The 27,663-nt window shown below is 38.3% G+C and overlaps 1 protein-coding gene across 5 annotated transcripts in view; it reads left to right on the top strand.

Annotated features, from left to right (window-relative positions):
- SHANK2 (SH3 and multiple ankyrin repeat domains 2) overlaps window positions 1–27,663 on the top strand; it is a 326,771-nt gene that overhangs the window by 114,596 nt on the left and 184,512 nt on the right. The gene's annotated exons all lie outside the window — the stretch shown is intronic.

Raw genomic sequence — 27,663 nt, forward strand, 5'->3', positions numbered from 1 at the left:
GATGGGTTTATTGATCAGATTTTACTGGATGCCGTCCAAGCAAACGGTCTTTCTCATGAGGGCTACACTGTGAAGTACTGCGAAACTGTTTACACAGAACTGTACGCAGACATTTCGTAAAGCATTATGCTGCATTTTATTTTCTTACAGTATGGGAGAATGGCTAATTAGACAATTAAATAATGGAAGAAAAACTGGTCAGTCATCTCCCAATCATTGTAGTCATACAATGTATTTTGCTCTTGTTCATAGTAGTAAAGGTCCCTCTGTTGACCTTTTACTAAATTTTAGAGGAGGCGTCCATTAGTGGGATGTCCCATATCCATCCTTACTGATGACAAAGGAAATAGAATCCTCCTTTGTCGTACACTCGTGCTGCCATAAGTAAGTAAAACACAAGAGGCTTTAAGCAAGGAGTCTTTACAGTTCTGGTGTAATAAAAGAAAAAGAAGTGTACATTGAAGCATGTTATTTTAAGAATTACCTACCATCTCATAATTTCTCTGCTTTTAAGAACTAAGATATGAGGACATCCTCTCTAATTAGAAGCTCATTATAAATGAGCTCTGAGAATATAATTAATGTTCTCCAGGAGTGTATGCAGTTTTAAATTAACTATTGATGTGTTTTGGATCTCTGATGTATTGATTAAGAACTTTTGGCATTGCACAGACAATACACTAAAATTTATGCATCGTATCATTCATTCGCGAACATTATTCTTTTATGTATGTCATTATAAACTGCACAGGTATACTTTTCTTTTTTTATATATATATACCCTCTGTATAAACATGATAGAATGGAATAGAATGCACTGGACAAGATAATAGTTCCAGAGTAGTAAGGATTTGGAAATATTTATAAGATTTGATAATTATTTTAATTTCATTGGTTATCGTTGCAGCTGTGATAAGATGAAATAGAGTTTAAGGGATGAGCAGAAGAGGAGGCAAAAAGTTAGCTTTTGTAATATGAAAACTTTAAAAGAATGAGGGAATGAGGCATCAGGGACAGTGCTCTAGATAACTAAACACTGTGTGAAAAGGTTATACTTCCATTTCTATTTCCCTTTTGAGAGAGAAAAAGAGAAGGAGGCAAAACCAGATCTAATATTTGGAGAGAATGGATTTAGGCTCTGAGAATAGAGAGACAATAGTTGTGTAGCTCTTCAAAGGGCTTAAGAGCAAATCAGAATTTGAAGATGGAGGAAGATTGTGGTTGGAATTGGCAAATCTAGGAGCAGTGCAGTTCTCAAATACTAGATGTAAAAAGAGAATAACAAGTTGCAACTCCAGTGTGATTTCATTTGTTGGAAACATTATGGAAGACGAATAAATTCAGTGTGGAACATGAGCTGGTGAAGAGCGACATGTGAACTGTTCTGAAGATCCATCAATAAAACCTTGTGGTCACTTGATTGAAAGACTTCAGAAAGATGTCGTCTAGATAAGTCAGTCATCACTAACACCTTTCTTGAGTCTATCATGGCAACTCTGCATTAAATTCGAGCTTTGCATTTGTCTCTAAATCTGACAAAAATTCTGGGGAGGGGCATTAAGTGAAGTTCTAAAATACGAAAGGAGTTTTGCAACTTCTTTAGACATATACAGTGGTTTTGAAGGGAAGGTAACCAAACTTGTTTGTCACAAATCCTTAAAGATCTTTTCAAGAAATACTGTAGGAAGTAAATTCAGTATATGACACGATTGCTTTAATATATGACAAGATTGTTTTCAAGCAAAAATTTCTTTGATCAGTCAAAGGAAAATTAAGAAAAAAATTGTCACAAGAACAGCAAAAGGATTACCAAAGCTGGAAGTGTTAAAAGAATATCAACAGAAACATCTTACAAATTTTCTGATGTGAAATTATGAAAACGTATGCCACGTGCCTGCCAAAACACCAGAGCATGTACTCTAATTTATACCTATTGCATACTACTGTCTTTCTGATTGTTTTCCTGTTTGCTTATAGTATAGCGTGAATAATAATGGCAACATAGCTAAAGACTTTAAATATACCATTCTTCTACTCCAAAAAAGGATGAAAATACAATTAGATAAGCACAAAACGGGCACATTTTCTATACCTTTAAACTTGTGCACTCACGTATTTTGCTGGGCTGTCTTGAAAAATGTCCTGCACCCAGAAGGCACAAATGAGGTACAGTGCTTCTCTGTGTAATGTGAAAGAGGTTGGAGCTGTGAGTATGAGATATATGAAATCCAAGTACGTGCCATATTATTATTGAAATATCGCGTGGACTGAAAGCAGCTGATCGCTGAATTGCTCTATGAAGTTAGCTTCATTCCCTTTGCATAGGAAACAATGGGAATAAAAGAGGAGAGCTTTATTAAGCAAAAATCACCCAGTACTCCCTCTGAGTACAAATGCAAAAGTAATTTAGAAAAATGTGTTAAGCATGGTGAAATGATTAGAAATTAAATTAGGTCTGCTGGGATCACTGAAAGAACATCAGCTGAGAAACATCACAAACTTGTGCGAGTTGCAGGAATTTGCATCATGGACTTTGCAAAGCAGCAGAACTTCTTATGATAATGATTTAGAAAGTAGATCATCTTAATGTGTAGGAAAGGAATCTCAAACTCAGCCTTTTTCAGACCAGCACCGCAGTAACAATTCTTTCCTATACATGAGATTTAGGAACATTTCTTTTAACAGCTTCCCTTTGCTACTAAGTTTGAATAATTGTGTTTAATAGTAGCTTGTCATTTGCACGCCATGAATGAAAGAAAGAGAAATAGTTCTTGGAAAAAACAAACCACAATTAAACACTACATGCCCAGTAAAACTGGCGGGCAGGTGTTTCATGTCTTGCTGATGTATAATCTCACTTCTAAGACAAGTTCAATTTTCAGGGAACTTCACTGCCATCCAGACCGTTCAGTGGAAGTAGGCAGTACAGAACAGCACCTGGTTCCTGTGATCTCTTCAAAGATATCACGCTAGCTTGGCAAGTTCTCTTTTCCAAAAAAAAATCATGTTGACTGGCATTAATTCTATATCCTTTCTTTAATCCTTCATTAATTGAGACTTGTAGGAATTATTCCATTATTTTGCTAGGATTGATGCCAGGCTTTTAATTATCCAGGTTGTCTCATTTGCCCTTTAATAGCACTGGCACAGGACCTGCTGCCTTTCAGTCGTCAGAAGTTTCCTTGGCATTTTGAGATCTAATGAAAAAAGAATAATGGCAAAGAAAATCGTTATCAGTGGTCTGCTCTGTTCTTTTGCTGCTTTTAAAAAATTCTTGGACACAAAACCTTTGTACCATCTCATTTTAAAAAGTGCTGCCTTAGTAGCCAGCTTTTAACATTCTCCAGAATTATTCTTAGAGTGAGAGTATTCCTTCAGATGAGATTGATGCAACATCTTGATTTTTTCCCTGTACAAACACGGGATACAAATGTTACATATCTCTTCTTTCTACATTGACAGTTTTCCTATGTTATTCAGTAATGAACCAATTACGTTCTTAAATTTCTTTGTATTCCTAAATATGTGAAAATATACTATGTTTTTTTACTAAAATCTATGCAAATGTGAGGCACTACCTTGGGTTAATAGACATCTTAACAGGATTTATTAGCTACGTGCTGTTGGTGCTGCAGAGAATCACTGGTCGTCTTGGATCTCTGGCAGCAGTAGTTTGCAGCCAGTGAGAATACCCTATGTGACATAGCTTTGTTTAATTTTTCTACCGATAAAAAAAAGCAATGCTTTTAATTTTACCAGTTTATTCACCCCTTAAAATTAATTATCCTTCTTAAAACAGTAAGAATTCCTACCTAATACCTTCCAATGGGAAATGAAGTACAGAAGAATTTGTCATCCATAAAATCAGCTGCCCCACCAATGGAAGATGCCATTTTCTTCCTCCTACTTAAGTTTAGCTATTTCCATCTGCTTTTCTTCCATCATAAGGTATTACTCCGACTTGAGAGATTTACTACAAAAATGCTTTCTATTAGACTTGTGATTTTATACTCCGTGTCCTTCAGAATTCAGAGATATAGATTATCTGATTGCTCATAACTGAGGTGACGTATTCATTTTGGTTTCAAGCTAGAAGTTATCTTCAATTACATGTTGTCTTTACCATTTATTATTCCTTCCTCCCTACTGACGTGCCTGAAGAACGCCTAGATTTTACAAATGATACTGAAGTGAAGGCAGACCCAGCATGTCTTTCAGTAATTTGTGCTGTCTTTCAACTCTTGGCCTGCTCAGCGCACCTTTCCTTGAGTTCCATGCTCATCTTTAACGTCCTCTTTGGGGTGATTTTTCATTCAGTAACACCCTCCGTGCATTTTTCTATCCTGTGGCCTTGGGGTACACCTTATTAGTAGTTGTAGTTGCCATATGAGTCCTGGGAGTTTATTTCAGACTAGATCTCATGGGGCATGTGGCTTGAACGACCATTAGCAGTTGTTCAAGAGCTTATTTTTCCATGAACGAATCCAATTTGCGAACTCCAAGGTCTGCTCAGTCCTGTGGGCTGCAGCACTTACAAAGCACATGCCTGGCCCAGACTAAAATGCTAATGTAGACGCGCCCATGCTGACCTCTAGTGTCACTGGTGCTCTGAGCAGATTCTACCTAGCATCTAACCTGGGATTTCTCTCTCAAAATCTCTGTACTGAAACGTTCGGTACAGCTTACTCCTGAGTTTCCAGCAACTTGAAAATATAATGACAGATTATCCAGTGTAGTGTAGTTCCCTTGCCCATTTCTTTTTACCTATGTAATCATACAGAGATGTTAGAAGCAGAAATTGCAGCATTCCTTGTCCAACATTCCCTCTAGATTTCAGAAGTTACCAAACAAGTCAAAGCTGTGTTAATAAAATGAATACTTTGCTACACAGGCAGCTATTTCTGAAGTACAGAATTTTCTTTATTCCATATACTTAGTTTTTAACACCTTGTGCATTCAATAAAAACAGATTTGTTCCTCATTTCCACCATCCCTTTTTATAATTAGCACAACACCTTCCCAGACAATCTAGTCAGCCAGGCTGCTAGAAAATGGATTTACTTCTTGCAAAAAAGGAAGTTGCCTTGCTGTGAATTGAGGAGCTACATCTGTACTAGTAGCTGGTGGCTGGTCTTTCCTCTGCAGACAAGTGGCTTGGCATATACTGGATCTGAAAGCTTTCTTCCCCTTGCCTGCAACATCAAGGTTGCTTACTCCATGGTGCCTTTCGGAACAGTCACCAACATTTTTTGTCCACTGAAATATATCTGGGTACTGTTTGGAAGAATAATAGTTGGCTTAAGTGGAAGTTGTGCCAGGGACCCACTATCAGGGAAACAGGATGGATGGCTGCACGCCAGAGCTCAAGTTGCAGCCTTGACTGTGTCCTATACGGACATATGTAGGCTGCTTGAAGTTCTAAAAAACTGAATTTCCCCAGCTTATGCTCTTACGTAGCTTCTAGTTAATTTCAAACATGTCCTGTTTAACCTTTCCTGAGAAGGATGGGTGCCAGAAAACTAAATTTTTATATTCTTTCTTTTTTTCTACATTTTTAAGCATCTCAGGGTAGTGATGTGGTAGGTATATTACAAAGAAGTGTCATTACTGGGTGTACTCCGTGAGGCAGATGAACCCTAATGCATACCACAGAAATGTGGTCTGTATGTGTGTGCGCACCCCATTGCATCCCAGTGTGGAACAGAAATGCAATGTGCTGAGCCTGGGAGTCCCCATCCCCAAATCATCAAGCCCAGAGGACATGATGGAGCACGTGTTCACATATATGGATTTCTTTCCTGAATAGAAAAGGGAAAAATGTGCACCCATCTCAACCTGACATCCAGACAGAGCACAGCTTGTGTGTGCATCCAAGGTCTTTGATGGCGGACTTGCTGTGGAATAGATGTGTCCCTCAGCTAGCTACACTTGGATAAAGCCATCACCTTTCTCCTTCCTGTAAGTTATGGGTCACCTGATGTTGGCAGGCAGGGGCTACATTTACATAGATGGACAGTTTAAGATATGCTTAAAGACTGATGAGGCTTTGCTCAGTTTGCATCCACATATTAGTTCTGGAGCTCATGTAAAACTGGAATTTGTGAGTTGTAGCTCTGGTCCTTCTAGAAGGACAGGAGTCTTGGTTTACCAAATTTGCTGTTTGGACATAATAGATAGCCAGAATATGATCAGCTGTAAAAACACTCCCTAATCGCATACAATTATGCATGTAAAGATCAGCACTGGAAGAAAAAAATATAAAGCAAAAAATATTTTCATCCAGCCTCTTTTCTTAATTACCTACCTTTTATAAATGATCCAAATAAACAAAACCTTTTTAAAACTTCTTCCTGTTTTGTTAGGCTCAGTTCTGGGTAGTTACTTAACCAGAAAGAGAACTGTAAGAACAGAGGGAAACATTTTAGAGATTATTAGAACTCTGAAAAATTCTATAAACGAAATAACTTTGAAAGCGACTGGAAGGAAGAGGGTTTCAACAAGACAGAAGAGCCTGCAAATAAGAGATGCTATCTGACCAGATGAGCACCTCGAGGTTTTTGATAATAAGTTTTGATAAATGCTCCTTCCACATGATTTCACCTTGAATAGAAGTTACCTGTGTATCTGTGACAAAATTATTGTGCAACTTAAACTGGCGTGAACAGCAGCAGCTAAGGACAAAACATTACTGCACCTGGAAGGACTAAATGGAGGCAGTGTAAAAATGATTTATATATATAAGAAGGGAAAGACATTTTTGTTAGGAAAGTTAATCACAAACATTCTCGTGTCAGTTGTGTAAAGAGCTAAGAAGTCTGATAGCTTGGAAACATGTTCTGACTGAACAGTGCTGGCAATGGCTGGACTTAATATGGCACAGAATATAAACCCAATTTTTAAAAAATTGAAAGTGCAAGATTGCCTCACGTGTAAGAGGGCTTCTCATTTTAAAATTGGTATGATGGGGATACAAATTCAGCCATTTGAAAACAGATAGAAAGCTCAAGAGCTTGATATTGTATCTTTGTAATCCCAGATAGGGTCCTAAATGTGAGACATGCAGTCAAACTGACGTGTTCATTGAAGTTTATCCATCCCTGTTGAGGAACGTTGTCCAGCTATCAAACCCTGGTACCCAGAGCTCAAAATGACAGGTCAAACACTGTTCAGTAAGTCCCCCTGCCTTGAAGGCTACTGTCCGAAGCTCTGACCTCCGAAATATTCTTCTCTGCCTTGCTTCTATATTTTGCACAACAAACCACATGGCTCACATGATTCTGAAAAGTTTCCTCTTTTGGTAAGTGATTTGCTGCCACAAAATATGTTTCCCATGTCCAAATTCGTAATGAAAAGAAAGATGTGAATAGATGACAAAACTCACCACAGTGATCACCTGCAAAGAAGCTGTCTTCTGTTTTATGGCTTAGAAAGATCAGGAGCGTGCTGCACACCGTTTTTGCATAAACGGCATTCCCTTCCATCAGACAGTGGGAAAAACACTTCAACAAAAAAGTCAATGCAAAGAATTAGATCTGGGGTGCTGGCAAGCCAGTCCACAAAACCCAGCTGACACAGGAGCTCAGTGCAGTAATATTCAAATAATTGTGACAGCTCCCTGTAGCTGAGGATGTGAATCAACTCCGCTTTTGTCTCAAGTAATGGAAATTTAAAGAATGAAGCTCACTAAGTTTCTGCACTTTAGCTCTGCTGAGCAAAGCATTTGTGTTCTCAGCAATGATAAACAGCAGTTTGGGAAAAGGCTCCGAAGTGAATCATCGCTCGGTAACAATGCTGGTTTGGAAGCAGAGGTAACTTGAGAGCTGTTTTTGCCTGCAAGCTAGCTATAGGGTGGAGTCATGTGCTTCCCACACAACCTGGTCCTGTGCGTTCTCTCTGGCCGAGGGTGCCTTGAAAGACCTTGCTTGCTTGCAGTCCTGGTCTTCTGACCAAGTCGCAATAAAAGTTTCTTACTATAATAGTAGTATTATTTGTAAGAAATGCTTTGGAAGACTGAGTCTACCAGCTAATGCCAGACAGCTTCTCTCTCTCAAATTACAGTGATTTCCCTTTGCTAATGATATGAGTTTGGTTTCAAGAAAGAGTAAAATAAAGTATTCCATGATAATAATTTCATAATTTATCCATTTTTTGAGAACAGCACAAAGCAAAACCATGAAAAAATAATTCAAAAGAAAGAAAATACAAGCCTAGGTGTAGAGCTTGTAAGGGATGTAAGCCTGTCTGCATCTTTATCTCTGAATAAGTATTTTTTAATTCATAATATTTTACTGTCTCGGCATCTCAGCTGCCATGCACTTCATCGCTTTCACTCTTGATTTTCATGCTTGCTAAGAGCCGCTTAGGAATAACTCTAATCAGCTGAAAAGGAGCAACACAATTCTCTAAAGCATTGAAATAGTCTAAAAATAAATTGCACAGCAATATAAAATTAAATTTACATGTTAGGAAACTCAACACTTCAAATGCATCTGGGATTGCTGATGTGTGAAATCGGACATGCAAGTGTAGATTTTTTCCTTTTCTGATTCTCTCTGCATTTTTTCCTCAAAAAAATGTCTATCAAACCGTACAGGATAAAAAAGTACAAACTCTGAGGAGTGTCTCAAAAAGAACAGAATTACCATTATAGCATCTTCCTTTCATTTCCAGTGATGTCTTTGCATTTTCTGTTCAAAATCACAGTCCATCTAACATTAAGAAGCCACTTTTAAAGCCTGAGAGCATATATAGATACCCAAAAATGTCTCATGTTACGAATTACTTTAGAAGTGTGAAAAAGATAAAGGCATAAAGTGAATGATTTATAAAGTGATACAGCCTTCTGAGGAATTTAAGCCCAATTATTAGTTTAAGGCAGGGTATTTCAGCCTGTGGCAGAATTTGAGCAGCCCTGTTATGCAATGTGCTAACAATCTAGAAATAGTACTTAATTTTTTGATTCCTAGTTGTTCTTGTGGAAACTACATATATAACACGTTTTTTTCAACCCATCAAAGTCTAGAGTCAAGTTATTTGAGTTTTAACCAATTTGGCATATCTCAATGATTGCTAGTAGGCAAAAATCCTTTGCTTTCACCTTCTGGAATTTTGAAGCATTTCAAATTTCATAAAGAATATATATTTTGATAGTAACATCTCTTCCCTGTACAAATAGGGTTTTTTTCTTGATTAGAGGTACTTCTTAATATCTTATGATCCTATGATCAAATATACTTGATCTTTTCTCTTCCTATCAATATCTTAAAGTATAGTGGCAATAGGTTTTAGCCTTTATTTTTATTTTACATCAATTTTTTTCTGTAATTCTATTTAATCGGATTCTCTAATGCACCTGTGCAAATATTATTTATACCAGAATACAATGTCTGTTAAAATCATTCTGGGTATATATCAGGATTAAAGTGCCATATTTCATTTAACTCATTTCATTTAGCATAACCTAACACTTTTTAAAACCATTTACTTAAAATGGCTGACATAAAGCAAGGCAAGTCTCAGATCTATGCATATTCTGAAAGTGTTGATAAGTCATCATTTTCTTCTGTATTCTCCTGTACTAAATGACACATTTGGGTTTTTTCCCCTCTTATTTTTAATGGCTCAGATAAAAGACTTGACAACAGAAGCTGAAAACTCTTTGAAACACTCCCCAGTTATTTGAGATCGAATTCATATTAATTTAAGGAAGATGATAGAGCATCTACTTATAGTAATGGCAATGCTGGAAGTGATCAGGAAAATGATACCTAAATAGCAGCAGCTGTTACATGATCCATATTCTGATCTTAAATTATGTCACTGCTTTTTGCTTCCATACCTGCCTGCAACAAAAGAGAATGGAAAGGGGCTTTTTCCAGCTTGCTAAAAGATCCGCCAGCGCCTGGTGGTGAGAAAATGGCTTAATAATACACTAGTTGATGACAGTAACTGATCATAGTAGAAGCAGCATGAAAACAAGCATCTTATTTTGATTCATTAAAAAGCCCAATCGGTTATTACATTACATACCACTTGTCGATTTTATTCTGTAGTGCGAACCATGTACGTGGAATACCTCCCTGCTAGAAAGTTCTGCTAATTTTATTATCAGATTGGTATCAAAGGGAAACTCTGGGGTCTCATCTTGCCTTGTGAACTGTTAACCCAGACTGGTAAGTGTTTTCAAGTGTAATTTCTTCAAATTACACTTTGATGGAGTGACTACATCAGTGGACAAGGGAAGAGCTATGGATGTCGTCCATGTGGACTGCTGTAAGGCCTTTGACACGGTCCCCCACAACATCCTTCTCTCTAAATTGGAGAGACAGGGATTTGACGGGTCGACTGTTCAGTGGATGAGGAATTGGTCGGATGGTCGCATCCAGAGGGTACTGGTCAATGGCTCAATGTCCAGATGGAGATCGGTGACAAGTGGGGTCCGTACTGGGACCAGTACTGTTTAATATCTTCATCAATGACAGAGACAGTGGAATCGAGTGCACCCTCAGCGAATTTGCAGACAACACCAAGCTGAGCGGTGTGGTTGACATGTCTGAGCAATGGGATGCCATCCAGAGGGACCTGGACAAGCTCGAGAAGTGGGCCCATGTGAACCTCATGAGGTTCAACAAGGCCAAGTGCAAGGTCCTGCACCTGGGTCAGGGCAACCCCTGGCATCAATACAGGCTGAGGGATGAAGGGATTGAGAGCAGTCCTGCAGAGAAGGACTTTGGGGTACTGGTGGATGAAAACCTGGACACGAGCTGACAATGTGCTGTCGCAGCCCCACCGTATCCTGGGCTGCATCAAAAGCAGTGTGACCAGCAGGTCGAGGGAGGTGATTCTGCCCCTATACTCCACTCTGGTGAGACCCCACCTGGAGCCCTGCATCCAGCTCTGGGGTCCTCAGCACAGGAAAGACATGGACCTGTTGGAGTGGGTCCAGAGGAAGCCACAAAAATGATCAGAGGGATGGAACACGACTCCTGTAAAGAAAGGCTGAGAAAGTTGGGGTTGTTCAGCCTGGAGAAGAGAAGGCTCCGGGGAGACCTTATTGCAAACTTTCAGTACTTAAAGGGGGCTTATAAGAAAGTTGGGGACAGACTTTTTAGCAGGGCCTGTTGCAATAGGACAAGGGGTAATGGTTTTAAACTAAAAGAGGGTACATGCAGACTAGATATAAGGAAGAAATTTTTTCATAATGAGGGTGGTGAAACACTGGCACAGGTTGCTCAGAGAGATGGTAGATGCCCCATCCCTGGAAACATTCAAGGTCAGGTTGGACGCGGATCTGAACAACCTGATCTGGTTGAAGAGGTCCCTGCTCATTGTGGGGGAGGTTGGACTAGATGACCTCTAAAGTTCCCTTCCAACCCAAACCATTCTATGATTCTATGATTCAAATGAAAATCATTTTCTCTCCAACATTTCATCTTGGGGTCAATCAGATCTAGGTAGGAAGCCCCAGACCTGACCAGTATCTCAGGTGACCTTCAGTAGGGTCACAGAGCTGGCAGAGAGTTTTTCTGTTAGGGACCTCACACAATGACAGCCCCCCCCCCCCATTGCTTTCTGTCTTGTTCTTAGGTATCTGGTATCTGCCACTGTCCATTTTGTGCCTGCAGGGCAGAGTCAGAAGGGACTGGTCAGCATCGTTGCAGCAGCTTTTCTGTGGCAGTGGTTTCAAAGGTTATGCCTCCAGTGCTGGGCTTTGAAACTTGCTGTGCCAGGGCTGTGCTTACTCAGACTATCAATATCCCAGAGTGCATTTATTTAGCTAAGTGAAAGAACATCGTATCAATATTGATAGTCTTAGTTTTCAAGCCAGGAATAGGTTATTTGTCTTCAGGTAAAACAGGCAAACTTGAGTAAATGTTTCTAATTCTGAACTCGCAAAATGTATTGAATTTTAAATGGTAATGGAGCTTGGTTACATTATTTATAAAAGCATGTTTGTATTTGGAACCGAGTTTGGAAATTTGGTTCTGCTTTCTGATCTGAAGTGAAAGATGCCCAGCGACTTTCTTAACCTTCCATTCAGGCTACAATTCACAAATATAAAAAATGGCAGCAAGTCAAGACAATTTTGTGGATAATTTACAAGCAAAAAGGACTTCAGTGTATTGTTTTGAGGCTTTTTTGTAACCAGAAGTTTAACTATGATTATACGAAAATCACGGGAAGCCATAGGGTCTTTACTTCATGCTTATAGATATGTTATACACGTGTCAAGCTTTAATGTTATCCAGAGAGACATTTAAAATAGTTACATATTTTGGCTGCTCTCCTGGAAATAATAAAAGGAATTATATTGAATTCCCTGTACAACATATTAGTAATTTAAGGAAATTAAATACAATGTATCCTTGTCTCATTTATCTAAAAATTCCTTACGTTAAAAAAATTACAGTTCATGGAGTAAACCTCTAGAAGCTATAACATTACCTTTTGGCTGAATAGTTAAAATGTTGGATCATATGAGCTAAGAAAAGTGCTTCTGCTCTGTTGGACACGTTCGTGTGCAAGAACACACTGCAGGAGATGGCAAACTGAAGTTAGGTAACAAGAGCAGAAGTCTTTGCACCCACTTCATAATGAAAGATTGAGAGTATTGGTGTTTCAGTGTGTGCTGGAAACGTTCATACATGCTATTAAAGCTATGCATGGTCAAAACAAAAATGGATTGGCAAAACCAATCCAGTCAGATACCAGCGACATTGATAACAGGCTTGCAAAAATCTTGGCAGTGGAAAGGAGGAAGATATGTTGAAAAATGATCCATGCCATGAGTCTGTCTTTGCCAAAGTATATCCGCAGGAGGGAAGGGAAAGGAAGGAGTTTCACAATTTTAGCACATCTGCGCTTTGGAGGTTGTCAGTTGGAAAGCACCTAAGGACAAGAATAACCCAACATTTCTCTGAAGTTTTAAATTAAGTTAAAATTAGTGCAGACATACTTACAGATGCTTTTACATGGCTGTGTAAAAGACAGAGACTTATCATTTTATCAGTTGCTAAGTGAACTGAAAAGTTTATAGTAACATCTCCATCTTGTACAATGTTGTCTGCATAATCACATCCTTTTTGGGTGCAAATCTTGTGCAACATTATTTTCTTCATCAGCTACAGGTTTTTTTCTACTCCTTGTTTCTGCTCCACAGTTGTAGAGGTGCAAAGTTTTGTGTGGCTGCGCTTTGGACTGAAAGGGAAAAACATAGTGCTTTAAAAAAAAAAAAAAAAAGTTATTTGTTAGTTTTTAAGGCTGTCCTGTAAGCAGACTCACTTGGAAAAATGATCAATGATTAATGGAAAGGACTGGAGTCCCATCAGTTGATACTGCATAGAACTACAGCCTGAGTCAGCTGTCTGATAACACAGCCGTTATCGAAGAGCAGGAGCTAGCAAGCACCCTCTACTTTGCAGTAATAAGCTGGTGGCAATTATAAGGCACTTAAAGACAATTAATCCTTTCCATGATGCTTTTGTAGTATGAGTGCAGTTTACCTGATTGAACACAGACAGCAAAGCTGCAGTGGGGAAAGATTCATATCACCTAACTATACAAATGTCTATGGTATTAACATTTCCACTTGCACTCAACACCTTCAGACACCTTTCTGCCTTTTTAGTGTGTCTGTGTGCTTCAGACATTTAGCTCACCCCATAAATTTAGGGATGCAAGCCAATCCTTTGCTATTGCAATTTAAGAAATCAAAATGAGGAAGCAGGAGGAAGGAAGGGAATCTTCATGATGTTATTTATTTGCCATCAGAATTAAACTCCATGATAAAAGATTTCTAAAGAAAATATTCAGAATAAAAACTTTTTGAATTGCAGCTACTATTTCCATTCTAAATATTTTGTCTCTCAGATAAGTTAGAAAACTTTTTTTTTTTTTAATGTTATATTAGCATTTGTTAGTCGACACTTAGAAAAGAAAAAAGAAACAATTATATTCCTGACTGGAAATCCCTATAGATTATAATTTTCCTTTCATTTGCCAGGATAAAACCTATGCTTTGGTTCGGTGTCATATAAGACTGAAGATGTTGAGTAGGCCTCTGGTTGAGAGTAAGTGCGTGTGTATATATATATATATATATATATATATACAGGAATTGTCCAAGGCACTTTCACAAAAATCACAGACCTATCTTGCTAAGATTTTGTCATCCAAAGACAGGATAGAGTTACATGCAGTGAACAAAAGACTATGAGAAAAAACAATGCCAGGATTTATTTATTTTTCAGAACCAGAGGATGTTTAAAATGGAATAGAAAGAATGGTGATTTTTGCTACGTGCTTGCCCCAGAAAACAGAGGGCAAATTGTAGATAAGCGCCCTGATTAGTGCTGCAGGAAGAAAAGCTTAGCTAAAATCAGAGGAGAGGTACAAGGCAAAATTGGAAGAGAAATGTAATCCTTCGAATTTTTCTGTTTACTGGTAAGTACTGTTATGATCCTAGATGTAGGCTGTTAGCTGTTGATAAAGTAATGCTCACAGACAGAAGGAAAAATTTGGCTAAGAAGTAAAACAGTGAGTCTTGAGATAAGGAACTCCTTTGGCTGGAAGAGGGACTTGCAGTGTTGCTGTAGTTCTTTCGTGATAACGTCTCAATATCTAGTCTAATTTTAAACACTTAAAACTCTGTATCTTCAGACATTTCTGTTTCTAGGGCTGTGAAATAAACATTTTATTATTTTTTTTTTTTAAATGATCAAGGCTTCTGTAGCTCTGGGGCAGTTCTGGGCCTTCCTCCCTCCATTCCTGTGATCACCACACAGCTCAGCTTATTTCAGTTTTTTCTCCTGAGCTTTTCTCTTTTCTCAGGAAAACAGCAGAGAACGAGACCCCTCCTTTGCTCCCATCCTCTTAACTAGCTCAGGAGTGGCACTTAACCTCTGACATGACACACCTAAGCTTTATAATTATTCACCCATTTTTAACTAGTTACCAAGCATCCAGACATCATCATTACAGGTAAGAGGACACAAAATCACATGTGCTTTCTAGTGGTTTTTTTTTCTGTTTTTATTTGCTTACTCAAATAAGAAAATAAAGTGAAAAATCATCTAGAAATGTAGCAGTACCGAAAGCTACTGGGAGGAGTTTTGACAGGGCATACTTTATTTGAAGCCTGCACTGCAAGGCAATTTCAAGGAAATTGAAATTCCTAATTGTTAATTAGTTAGGAAAACAGGTAAATCAGGTGAGCATTTTTTTGTTCTCCTCTCATTCTTGCTTCATTTTTAGAAAACAAGTTTTAAGGGTGTCGTTTGTTTTCCTCTGAACACTTAAAATCTTTATGTTATTCTTACTCACTTGGTTTAATTCTTTCATTATAAATGAATGCAATTTTCATGGTGTATGCTGCTGACATGGTGAGGTATTACCCGTTTTCTGGGCAGCAGATGGACAGATGAAAGAGGAAGAGTTTTATTTTCTTGCAAATGTCTTGTATAATGGGAACAATGGCGGAGTCCATAGGAAAACAGGAAGGTGGAAATGATTGTCAGAAGGATCATGCATTCTTGCTCTGCAATTAAAAGTAGGTAATCCCTAGTTTTTGTCTTTTCTAATTTATGCCTATGAGGTTGTCTAACAGAGTGGGAAAATGCTATTCCTGCTGAGCAGCCTGGTGCTCATTTTCTCTCTGCATCATCTCTCATCTCCTGAGGATGCCTTCTCTGCTGCAGTACAGAAGATGCTATTCTTAGGAATGGATGTCCTCAGGTCCCCACTCCCCCAAAACATATTGCAATATTGTTAAAAAGTACAGATGCTTAGTAGTACATGTAGACACAGTCCCAGACCTTGACACAAGGGCTTAATGCCTCTAAGTAGCTTGGGGTGGGAAGTGTTTATAGGACTGATAAGTAGGGAAAAACATACACCTGGGAAGCAACATAGCTGACATGGTTGCAAGTGCTGTTAGTTCTATATGTTTCGGTGCACCACTACCTCCACCTTCCCTTCTGTTTGGTGTGTGTATTTAACCGTACGTTTAGTAGTGGCGCTAACCTGTTAAATAGCTATATATTGGTTTTATGTTAGGTTGTGTGTAAAACTCTGTGTAAATTGTTCCTAAAATAATGACTGATGTGTCTAAAGTTTAAGTAATCTTGAAAGCAAGTTCGTGCTTAGTCATGCTTCTGTTTTTATGGGAAGAGAACTATCTAATGTTACTGAATTTCTTTTCCTTATTAAACGGAAGTTGAGTTTATTAGCATATATCTTATTAGCTATCTAATAAGTGCAGGTAATACTGATTACTTAATTAGAACTTTCACCTCTAACAAGGTGTTCTAAAGTATTGCTTTTGATAGCTGTTTTAGGGTTCAGTTCTGAAAATATAAAATACTTTAACCTAAAGGTGAATTATAATCATGTATATGAGATACACCATAGTTGCTGGATTTTGGGATTCAGTGAGATTTCACCATGTAGATAGAGTTGGAAGATTGAAAAGTATTCTAAGTGTTCTTCTTCAAAAGTAAGTCTTCAGAATTTCTTGAAGTCCTAAACTTACTTTGTAGGACGTTGCAACTTGTAAGTCACATTTGAAAATTAATTGGAAGTGCTTAGGTTAATGGGTTTTAAAGCACCAGCCAAACATTTAAGAAAGTTCTTGAAAAGCTGTTTTGATAAATTAGGTAGGAAATTTGTCATATATGGGATATTTTTAAACCACACTGAACTTGACTGTTTTCTGTAAAAGGGAGGCCTAGTATAGGTATGTCTCATGCATATTTCTAACATATCAGAAACCGCTGTTTTGCCGTATGAAGTTAATTTAGCTTCTGGTCCCAGTTGGTTGGGAAATGGACATTGGCAATAGTCTTGAAGTCTTGCATAGCTATGTTCTTAAATCATAACAGTACACAGATTTATGGCTGCCATATCTGTTTTATGAAATCTAAGATACTTTTTGGATATTGCTTGAAAATTAATAGACTTATTAAAAAAATCTAAAAAAAAAAGTTAAAAAAGGTCACTTATTAACCATTGACTCCAGTGTGAGAATCTTCCTGCTGCTTTGGTCTAATTTATTACTGAATCTTTTAAAAGTAAAGAATCAGTAAATAGTTGATTATCCTTCATAGAGATTGATCAGAATAATAAATAAGGCAGAGTGTAAAAGCTATCATCAGATACACTTAGAATCAAAAGATATTAATAATTTTCCTTTAAAAGCAGTATCCAATTGCTTATGTTGTACTATATGAAAACAATATTGAAATACTTGTTAGAGAGTCATTAAGCACAAATACTTTTGGGATTCTTCCAGTGTTTTTGAGTACAGCTATAGGCATGGATGCATTTCAAGTTGCTGTTTATGAGAAACAAACTTGAAAAAGCATCCGGTAGGTATTCTTACAAATACTATGTAATTGTAAAGGTACATGTAGACATATTTACTTGTATTTTTACTCTTTGATTTGTAGTACCCTTTTTATTTTAAAAAACGATGTTTGTGTTCCGGCTTTTCCGTTGTTTTGTTGAAGCTTTGTGAGTACACAAAAGCTGAATATGGAAAAGTATAGTTTCTCTTCATCTGCTGCCACTTTTTACTGATTTTTTTATGTAGGAAATAGTCATATCTCCAGAGTGTGTGATGTGTGTGATTTTTTTTTTTTTTTAAATGACGATAGGTTTGGGCTCAAAACTGATGTTTCAAAAGGGAAAAAAAAATCAAAGCACACATGAGATTGTAGGCCCTCATGCTTCTTTTAGTGGTAATCTACCTATAGGTTATACCAATGTGAGAAAGCACACGTGTTTTTCCTGAGGAAGCATCATACCATATTTTCTCATTTGGGAATGGACTCTTTTACTTGATAGAACTGGAAAGCTGAAGGGTGATGAAAGGGTTGAGGGGTCCCTTGGCATGGCATGAGGGCCTGTGCTGCTGGTGTCCTGGGGAGCAGGGGGAGGCATGTGAGGGCAGAGACTGGCCTGTCAGCGGCCGCCTGGCGGGAAAACAGGCTGCTGCTCCGGCCTCCCGCTTCCCAGGCAGGGTGTCGGGAGGGATAGTTGGAGGAAAATGGCTTGAGGAACGTGTGGGCTGAGGATTGCTTCTGCTCTGGGAAGAGGGGAGTGAGGGCGATGGGGCAAGTGGAGGTGCAGCCGGTCGCCCGGTGGCTGGAGCAGCGTGGGCGGGATGTGTGAGGCGTTGGTGGTCGTGGGCCTCATCTGGCGCCAAGGCACCTCTCCACAGCCCACATCTGAAGGAAAGGAAGCTTTCAAGGACTATGTGGGGAAGAAGCTGGGAAGTAAAGGAAGAAATGTGCCCTTGTCCTGGTGTTGGCAGGGGCTGAGGCTGTTTGTACAGAGCTAAAAGCGTGAGTGAAGCTTGGTCAAGAAGGTGAGGAGGAAGGGACTCCAGTGGCAGCACAGCTGGCACTTGTGGTAGCTGGGTGCTTTGTTGTTAATCCTGGGGAGAAGGATGTTTATCAACAGGTCAAATGCTGCATCCAAAATGCTGCATCCAAAGGTAACAACTGTGGAAGTGATCTACTGAAGCAGTAACGTGGACGAGCAAATGCAGAATATTCTCCTGAACCAAACAAGGAAGCAGAATATTTTAAAGAAGTAATTAAATGATAAAACAGACAAAGAAGCAAGTGATGTCAGCTTGAGAGCGTGCATGCTGTAGGCTCATGTGAATGATGAACTAACGTGACTTTTGTGTGATAGTCCTGATAGATGTTCCTCAAGCCAACATAAATGCAGCTGAGAACAGGTCGCCATCTTGTGATGGCGCCATCCTAGTCTGAAAAGAGGATGTGAGGAAATAAAGAGGTTTTGTTCTAGAAGCATCTATCTGGAAGACGTTTTCCTGGTTCAGTGGTCAGGTCAATTTGCATTGCTATTGAATCCACTGCCATTGTTGTCCAATGCATGCAGTAAATGGCTGGGACTAATATCTTGCTAGGCTGAGTCCTCTCCTCTCCTGCACTGGCTCTGTGTCCAGGTCTCCTGCTTTCTGTGCCGCTGTTGTTGTGGCTTTGGAGCAGGCAATGGAGGAAACTTCACTGAAATTCCAGTCAGTTCTGCGTATTCAAGGTAAGAATATACAAGGGGAACAGGGGAGCCACACACAAAAAGCTCATTTCTGGTAGAGTAATCGGAGTCTTTCCTGATGCGTTATGCAGTTCTGGGGGACTGCTCTGAGGGACTCTGCCAGCAGTACTTGTTTGGTTCACACATTTACTCCAACCTTGCACAATGCACAAGTTATATTAAAAGTGGTGCAAGTTTAACCACCAGCTCAGCAAACTGTATTTTTCATACAGTCATAGCAAGTAGGCTGACAAGTAATTTTTATGGAAAGCCGCATGCAGATTTTTTTTTTTTTTTACCTTTTTGCGCTACCACTATTCGCTTTGAGTTAATTCAGTGAAATATATTTCCCTTATATAAGGCAGGCTATTTGAACTCCAGTTTAAAACTCACTAAGGATTTAGTGTCTCAGACTCCTATGTACAACAGGCTGCTACCATCCATTCTTTGGCCAAGCTGATGGAATAGAAAGAAAATGGAATAGAATAGAAAGAAAATAGTTGCTAGCAGTATCACAGGTAGTCTCTTGTACACAGGGAAGAGGATCTGGGCTTTCTAATAAGATTCACCCCTGACAAGGATTTTCGCCTAATCATGTTTCAGATAGCTCAAACAGATTACTTGGATACTGAAATGGGTAGGCTTAAAATACCATTTATCTCTGATTGCTGGAATCTCGTTTTGGGAGGCATTTGGGAGGACAGTGGTTGTTTTGTGTTTTTAAACCAGAACTTTCAGCTTATCCCTGGAAAAACCTTTTACAGTGCAGGCTCTGCATGATGCAACCTGTCACTAAGTGGCAGATTTATGGTTTGACTTTCAGCTACCATTTCAAAGCACATAATATATGACCTAGTGCTCATTAACGTACCTCCTTCATGGGTTTTTCAACGTTTCAGAAACAAGAACATATTTTGAGTTGTTATTATATGCATTTGATGAGCATTTAAGTCAAAGCTTCTTGAAGTTCAAAACTTGTATTACGCAAATCGGCTAACTTCATTAGTATATTAAAATCTCAAGCACCTGTTTAGGAACTTATTTCTCAGTAAATCTGACTGTTCTGGTATCTTTGTCTGGAATATCAATATTCAAAAGCCTCCCTGCATTCTTAACTTGCTGATTGCATCTTTTCCTTACAGAAAATCAATTACTGTTACCGACAGTAGCAGAATTTTAAAAAGATATAATCAAAGCTTGAATTTCATGTTCCAGTTTTAACTTCTGGGTACTGTGTGTGTACATCTCTTCTGTGCCCCTTGTTTGAATTCCCTTTGCGCTTCAGATAAGGTCACCAGTGTGCTGCCTTATTCCACAAAGGTAGGCACAAGGAGGTGCTTCTTCCTTTGAGACCTCTTGTATCAACCCTTACAACTGTTATCCAGAAAGTACTGCAGGCCTTGTTTGTGTTTGGTTTGCTCTATTGATTAGCTTACAAAGCAGTAAAACCACAGTATTGTGAATTTCTATGAATGGAGAGATATTAGCAAAATGAAGGAACGCAGAAGTGTTTGGTACATTTTTTTTCTGGTGGTTTATAATGTGTGTATGTGGAGGAAGGTAAATCCCTGTGTAGATAGTCATATTTTGTGTTAGGGATTTATCTTAATTTGCTACCTGGTAATGAAAAAGGATGGTAACAACTGTTCCTTAAATCTACCTGGTATTGTAGTTTTGTCTGTGCATGTTCTGATGGATCTATCTAACTTTAATGCAGAGCTTTTAATGGTGATTATTATTAATTATAAATTGGCATAGCTTGCAGTTTTCCACCTGATACTGTGCAAAACTGTCAAACTATATATAGAACATGACGTTACGCAAGTCTTCTAATGAGACATGCCTAGTGAGGTTAGGTTTTCCTGTGATTGACTGGATGTGACTTGATTCTACATGTATTGCTTACAAAGCTTGTGATTAGCATCATACTAGCCCGGCCCGTATTCTGAGTGCTCCTGAAGGTAATGGCAGCAGTTGCTCATCTCTGCCCCTGTTACCCGCCATCCAAAGATTACTTTTTTTTCAAGTAAAGGCAAAATTAATCTGAAAAAGAGTATTGTAAGAATTAGCCTGTTAATCAAAAGCCAAATCTGTTATCCAAAATCAGTAGAAAAGCAATGGCAAAAACCAGGAATATTCTTCAAATAGGAAACATCTAGTAATATTATTCAGATGAAGCTATTCTGTTTTTCTGAACTTCTTATTTATCAGCATGCTGCATAATTTTGTATATTACACTTTATGATATTATTCTGAGCATTAGCCACACAGCAGGACATACTCCTAATCTTCTAAAGGAGGGAAGTAAAGATTAGCAAGGGAAGTGTCAAACCGCTCAAATATTACAGTCTTCAGTAGCATGTCACAAAATACGCCCTTATCAGACAATAAGTGACTAGATGCTAATATATTTCTTTCAGCTTAGTATATAAGACTAAGTCTTGTTCTGGGAGAGGAAAACATTTTATAATATTTATTATATGGTGTGAGGTCTTGCTGAAAAGTCTTGCCTTTAGGATCTTTGTAAAATATGGTTTGTGTTCAACTGTGTTGCAAGTTTCAGTGCAGGCAAGGCGTCATATCATCTGTCTTTTATAATAAAATGTGCTGTGTAAGAGATATTGTCACAGCACAAAATAGCTTAGATGAAGAAAGTGCTGTATATATATATATTTTTTTTTTTTTAAACTGGTATGGAAGTAATCTCAATATTTCGTCTTCAGGAAAAAAAGAGAAGCTGGGTAGCAAGAGAAAATGGGATCTTTCCTGTCTAGAAAATACTGGGAAACTATAAGTGCCTCAGTGTTTAGCAGTTCGTAGACGCATACGGAGACAATTATCTTGAAAATGTTCTGTGAGACAGAAGCCACCTTCTGGATGGAGTAGTTGAAGCACGGAGGAAGTGACAAATTTGCCGAGATGTCAGATGTCCTTGAATAAAAATACTCTGGTTAAGAACTTATCCTTTCTATTTCTTATCCATGGACACACACACACACACAAAAGAGTAACAAAATGAACATGCACATCATAGTTAGTGTAATATGTTATCTTAACAGTTGAAGTGAGATGCATTATTGATACCAATTCTTGTGTTCAGTAGACGGTCACTAGATGGCATTCTTTGGGTACAGAAGTTAAGGAGAAAATAATCTGTAATGTTTAATTCGTATTCAGCCACATCTCAGTCCACTGTTATTTCTGCCTAAATATAAAAACGTAAGAAAGGACGTGTTAGGGCAGTAGGAGAGAGGGGGGAAGGAAGCATTTTACTGTATTTTGTTATTTCAGAGGCTGCACTTTCTAAGCAGTGTAGTTTATCTTGAACTCTAATAATATTGCGTAAACATTTTTTGAATACTTTTCTAGTTAGTGTATATGGAAATATGTTTTTAGATTATAGACTAATGAATCTGTTATGTGTTTTGCTCACGCTCCTTGGAGACGATAATCAATCACTATGAAATGTTCTAGATAAGGTCACATCTTCAAAGCACTTAAAACTGAAAGCAACCAATCAGCAACGCCAGTTCTTTTTGTGGAGTAGAACTGCAGGAAAGCTCTGGTAATCAGAGGATGAGTGCAGATACTTACTCATGTTGTGCCTTTTAGGGTTGGGACAAGGCGTGCATGTAATACTGTGATAACCTGCCTCTCAGAAGCCGATCAGAAATTCCATTTAGACCTGAGGACCATTTCTTGATAAAACCTGTGGCAAAACTATCACAGTACTGCAGAACGTATGGAATAATTAAAAGTATATTGTTCTAGCAAAAGCTGTAAGTACTAACTGACTGCATGGCAGTTGCCTTACCTCAGTCAGTGCCATATTTTAGGATGAATAAAAGCAGTCATCATTGATTTCTTAGCTGTGTTTCAGATCTGACTCATCTATTTTGTTCTAATTCAAAATGAGAGATGAAGTATCTCAAGTGGCTATAAACACTGCTCTGTGAGTGCCATTGAGTAACAGCAGTTTATTGCAGACAGCGTTCTCTGGGCTTGTTTGCCGGTTGTTTTTATTGCCTCAGTGGCACAGAGGAAAGGGCTCGCTAAAGTAGAACACTCTGGTTTTCATATTGTCTGCGCTACCTGAATTTTTCAGTATGACTGGTGAGATTTTGGGTATCCAGCTTGTTTCAGATATAAGATTATTAATTTGCTGGCTTTCTCTGTGCTAATATCTAACATGCCCTTGTCGCAACCCAGGAACCTTACAGTTTTGAACTGGTTATTACAAGGAATTTCCAGTTTAATACCAAACCAACTTCTGCAGCAAAGAAAAATGATGTTCAACACTCTAAACCTTACAAATTTAGATACCTTTTTTGTGTCTTTATGTATAAATAAGAAAAAGTAAAAGGTATTAATCTTTTTCCTAATAACATATAAAGGTGAGGGTAACTCAGTAGGTGGCAGTCCTCTTAAGCCAAAGAAGAAACAATGTGAGCATAAGGGACTGAAGTGTGAATGGAGTAAACTGTTTATTGAATATTTCCATGTCATCTGAAGTCAGCATAGCTTGCATCTTTTATTTAGAAGCCTCCTAGCTATTGACCATTTATTTTTTCTATCTTGAGCTGTAAAATCATGATAATAACCCTCTAAATGTATTTGAGGAACTATGCTGTACAAAATGAAAAAAAAAAAAAAATGAGGTGAGTTTCCGTATTTTTCTTCCTAATTTGTCAATATTTGAGCTTAATTCCTGAGTACTATTTTATACCCTTCTCTGAAGACAGGTTCTTCCTAGAAATAATTGTAACAGTCCTAATACATGAGTGCTTGGCATTCTTCTGACCAAGCAGTATATTTCCTGTAGCTCTTCCCATATCTGTGGTTTTATCGCTTCATCTGGCCCAAAGGCGTTTATGCCTTACTGGTTTCCAGTGGCAGCTGCCTTTCCCAGGTCCTACTGTCTGTCTCTTGCTCTCGCTTACTCTCCTCTCTCATCCAGTCTGTTCAGATCTTTATGCTCTTATCGCAGACTTATTCACCAGAAAACTTGTCTGTGTAGCTATAACTTGTGGGTTTTTTTTCCTTTTCTTGCTTCACACGCAAAAAGGAAGCTCTGTCATTCACACGTTACCCACTGTTTTCATCTGAATTTTTTACAGGATAATCCTTAGAACAGGAATCAGTGTTCTCTCCCAAGTAAACGGCCTGTGCTGCTGAACAACATCTCCTCTTGCACACTTTCCAGCCCCTAAATCCTTTGTATATGGTCTCAGGTCAATAGCAGAAAGGAATGCTTCTGCCTGTTCCGCTTTCAGCCTGTGGCAAAGGTGGTCTGTCATGGGTTTGTATTGATGATGCTGTAGTATCTATCAAATTGTTTCCTTCAGGCTAGTTGTCAGCAACAGTGTGAGGGACCTCTCTGATTCAGTTCTCTCTTGGTTGCTAAGGGAGAGACTAGATACTTTTTTTTTTTTTTTATCCTACCTGCGTGGAAGATTTGTGTCCCAGCGGTATGCAAACTGTTTGAAAACTAATAACACAAAAATACACTCATTTGAAAAAAATAAGCCAAAGCTTTACTGGTATAAAACAGCATGTGCTCTAAACATGTTAAATATAATTCATATTGCCTTCATCCCACTGTATGCTTGCTTCACTCCCAGTCCCTTTCAACTAGGCTACAATCACTCCTCCTCTGCATGAAAGGAGTGCACTCATAAAATAGATATCTTAAAATAAAGCCAAGGGAGTTGCTTATTTTCATGTAACACAGAAGATGTGTGTGTTACAGGCAAAAAGCTTCGATAACTTGCTTAAGCTGCTTAAACAGTGTTGATGGCGACATGGGAAGAACAGGTATGAGCAGGATAAAGGGAAGTTTTGATAATGTCTGGGAAAGTTTGGTGGTAAACCTGTCTTGTCCTTCCCCTACGTGTTTGGCCAGATGTAGGGTGTTGGAAAAAATGTGGCAAATATTGCCTGGAGGTCACTGAAAATGAGACCAAAGGGTCACTGGATGATGTCTGAGGGAGATGAATAAATGTTAAAGGGAGACCATGTGGATGGTATAAAAGTGAAAATTCACGTAAACTTTGGGTTCTTGATCCGCTGTCTGCCTGCGTGTTGCTGCAGTTGTTTTCAATAGCTTATGTGGGGGGCTGTGTGAGGGGGATTGTTTTTTTTTTACCCAAGTATAGATGGTACATGGGTGATAAATCATGGAAGACATAATCAGAGAAAACTGTTGTGTCCTGTGAAGCACTCAGTAGGAGTAAATGAACAGTGAGTTATTAAGTAGGATCCTTCCTAATCCTCCATAGATTGCTATACTGGGGGTTTTTAAATATGGAAAATATGGCATAATTGTAAGCCTTTCTGTTGGGAGCAGGAAAGCAGGGAAAAAACTGAGCTATAAACCAGAAACATTTCCTTGCCAAGATTTGGATAGATTTGGAGGGATTGTTGCCTGATTATCAGGCTACAGCTCTTGTATTGCTGGTTCTGCGTCAGTGGGGTCTGAATTCCTGCAAGCATCATCTTCTGGAATGAAAAACGTGAGGGTTTTTTTTTCATTAATGCAAGTTCTGATTTTTCTAACTCTGTGAGTAGAATCTACTGTTTCCTGTTTTCTTCAGGTACAAGCAGGCACCTAGGAAAGGAATACATGTTTCTCATTTGAAAAATACTGCAACTGTTGTGATATTACAACTTAAAAATTATTAAGGTATACAGGAAATAGCTAGGGAAGGGAAAATGTATATATTAGGGGAATATTTAGTTGAGTTCCTTAAACTTGTGATAGATATCTGTGTATATTCATTTTACCTGAGAAAGTTCCCTTAAAAAAAAGAAAGTCATGTCATACAAAAAGCCCTCTTCAGGGTTGGGTCTCTTGTGCCTTTTAATCCATCATATAGGATCAGAGGTTGTTTTTGCGTGGCAAAGATACCGTCTGTATTGTAGCTGTCCAACATAAATAGTAACATATCATTTTTTTATAGTCTTGTCCACTATTAATAATTATGTTTAAAAAACATAATAACATTTCATCACTGCATAATTTACTGGAAATATCTTTAGTGAATTAGAAATAATTAAAAGAGAGTGGTTGAAGAATCTTTTTATATGCAACATAAATGCCAAAGTATAATATGCAATACTAATAGCTACTTAATGATCATGCAAGATATTATACAGTGGGAAAATAATTCTGCAAATGAATAACTGGTACAGAAAATTAAAAAAAAACATGTAAGAAAGTGACATAGGTTTTTATTGTGTGAAACTATAAAATAGATTGGAGTGTGATATAATCTTATCACTACTGTGCTCAACTGAGTAGAAATAACACAAAGTCACCCACTATTGTCTTGATGAATGTCTTTGAAATCTTCGGTGATCAAAGGCATAATTTTGGGCTTCCCAGTGTCCATAGCCTTGCTTTTGATAAGTGAATAAATCAGATTCTGGGGTTCTTTGTCCCTAGCTGCAGCTACAAATTGCATAGCTGAATAAACCTTTAGGCAAATTCTGTTTCCATATAGTTGCATGCATATGACTGAATGAAGATTTGAGCATGTATTGAGACCATGCAATAAAACTATGCCCATTAGCTTAATAATAGTCACACCTCAAAGGTATGAAGAGTATAAATAGGAAACTTCTGTTCTTTTATACAAGGGTAGATCCTCAGAGGGAAATAAAGGCATTTTTTTTGCATCTATGACACTGAAGTTTAGCTATTAGCAATGTAAGGAGGAATCTGAATTGCCTCCTGGATTCCTAGTCAGAAATTATTCTCATTTCTGAGTCTACTTACTGCTACATATCTACAGCAAAACAACAAAATAAACCCCAAGCCCTGAAAACTACTATATACAGTAAAATGAAAAAAATGTCATCTAGTTGTCCTTGTTCCTCCCATGCAATAATTACAGCACTGAGACGTATATGAAGCATAGTGAGTAGGTTTCAAAAGGTGTTTTATGTCTTATTAGTATACCCAGGTCTAGCACCTGCAAGAAACCTCTGAATCCTGAGCAGGAGTAATGGCCTCAGAGCACTCTGCGGGATGGCCTGTCAAAGGACTCTCTCTTACCTGGCAGCTCTCTGCTTTTCACCCTTTTTGTGAGGGAGAGAAAATACTGTGTGGTAGTTCTTAGTAGCCTCAACAAGCCTAGAAAACAAGAGGTTACTCCTGGTCTGGGAAAATCCTGAGTCCTGGCCTTCCTAACTGTCAGTTGAAAAAGCAGCCCAGCTGTAAATAAAGTCCTTCTCTCATACCATATAAACTATGCTTTGGGAAGGGGAAGACTTTTTGTTTCCAAAAGAGATTCAGATTTAATAATAATCCTTCACGAATTTTTGCAAGTAATTAGAATCTGTCCTGATATCAATGTATTTTAACTGCTAATGTGTAAATTGACTAAGAAAATCTCCCCCTTTGTTTTTCTTGAAATCATTTATCTTTTTAACATAAATTCCTATTCAACCAATAAATGAAGTACAATCTAGTTTTGCTGTGATACCAGAACTGCCCACAGTACTCGAGATGTGGGCATGTTTTATGTGGAGGTGAAATTACATCCTTTGCCTTGTTTTCTTTAGTGTGTGGTTGAGCTAACCAGTTTGTGGAGTTGGTTT

Source organism: Nipponia nippon, unplaced genomic scaffold (genome assembly GCF_047370975.1).
Source record: "Nipponia nippon isolate SJK-2023a ecotype South Korea unplaced genomic scaffold, ASM4737097v1 scaffold_10, whole genome shotgun sequence".
Classification (NCBI taxonomy): Eukaryota; Metazoa; Chordata; class Aves; order Pelecaniformes; family Threskiornithidae; genus Nipponia; species Nipponia nippon.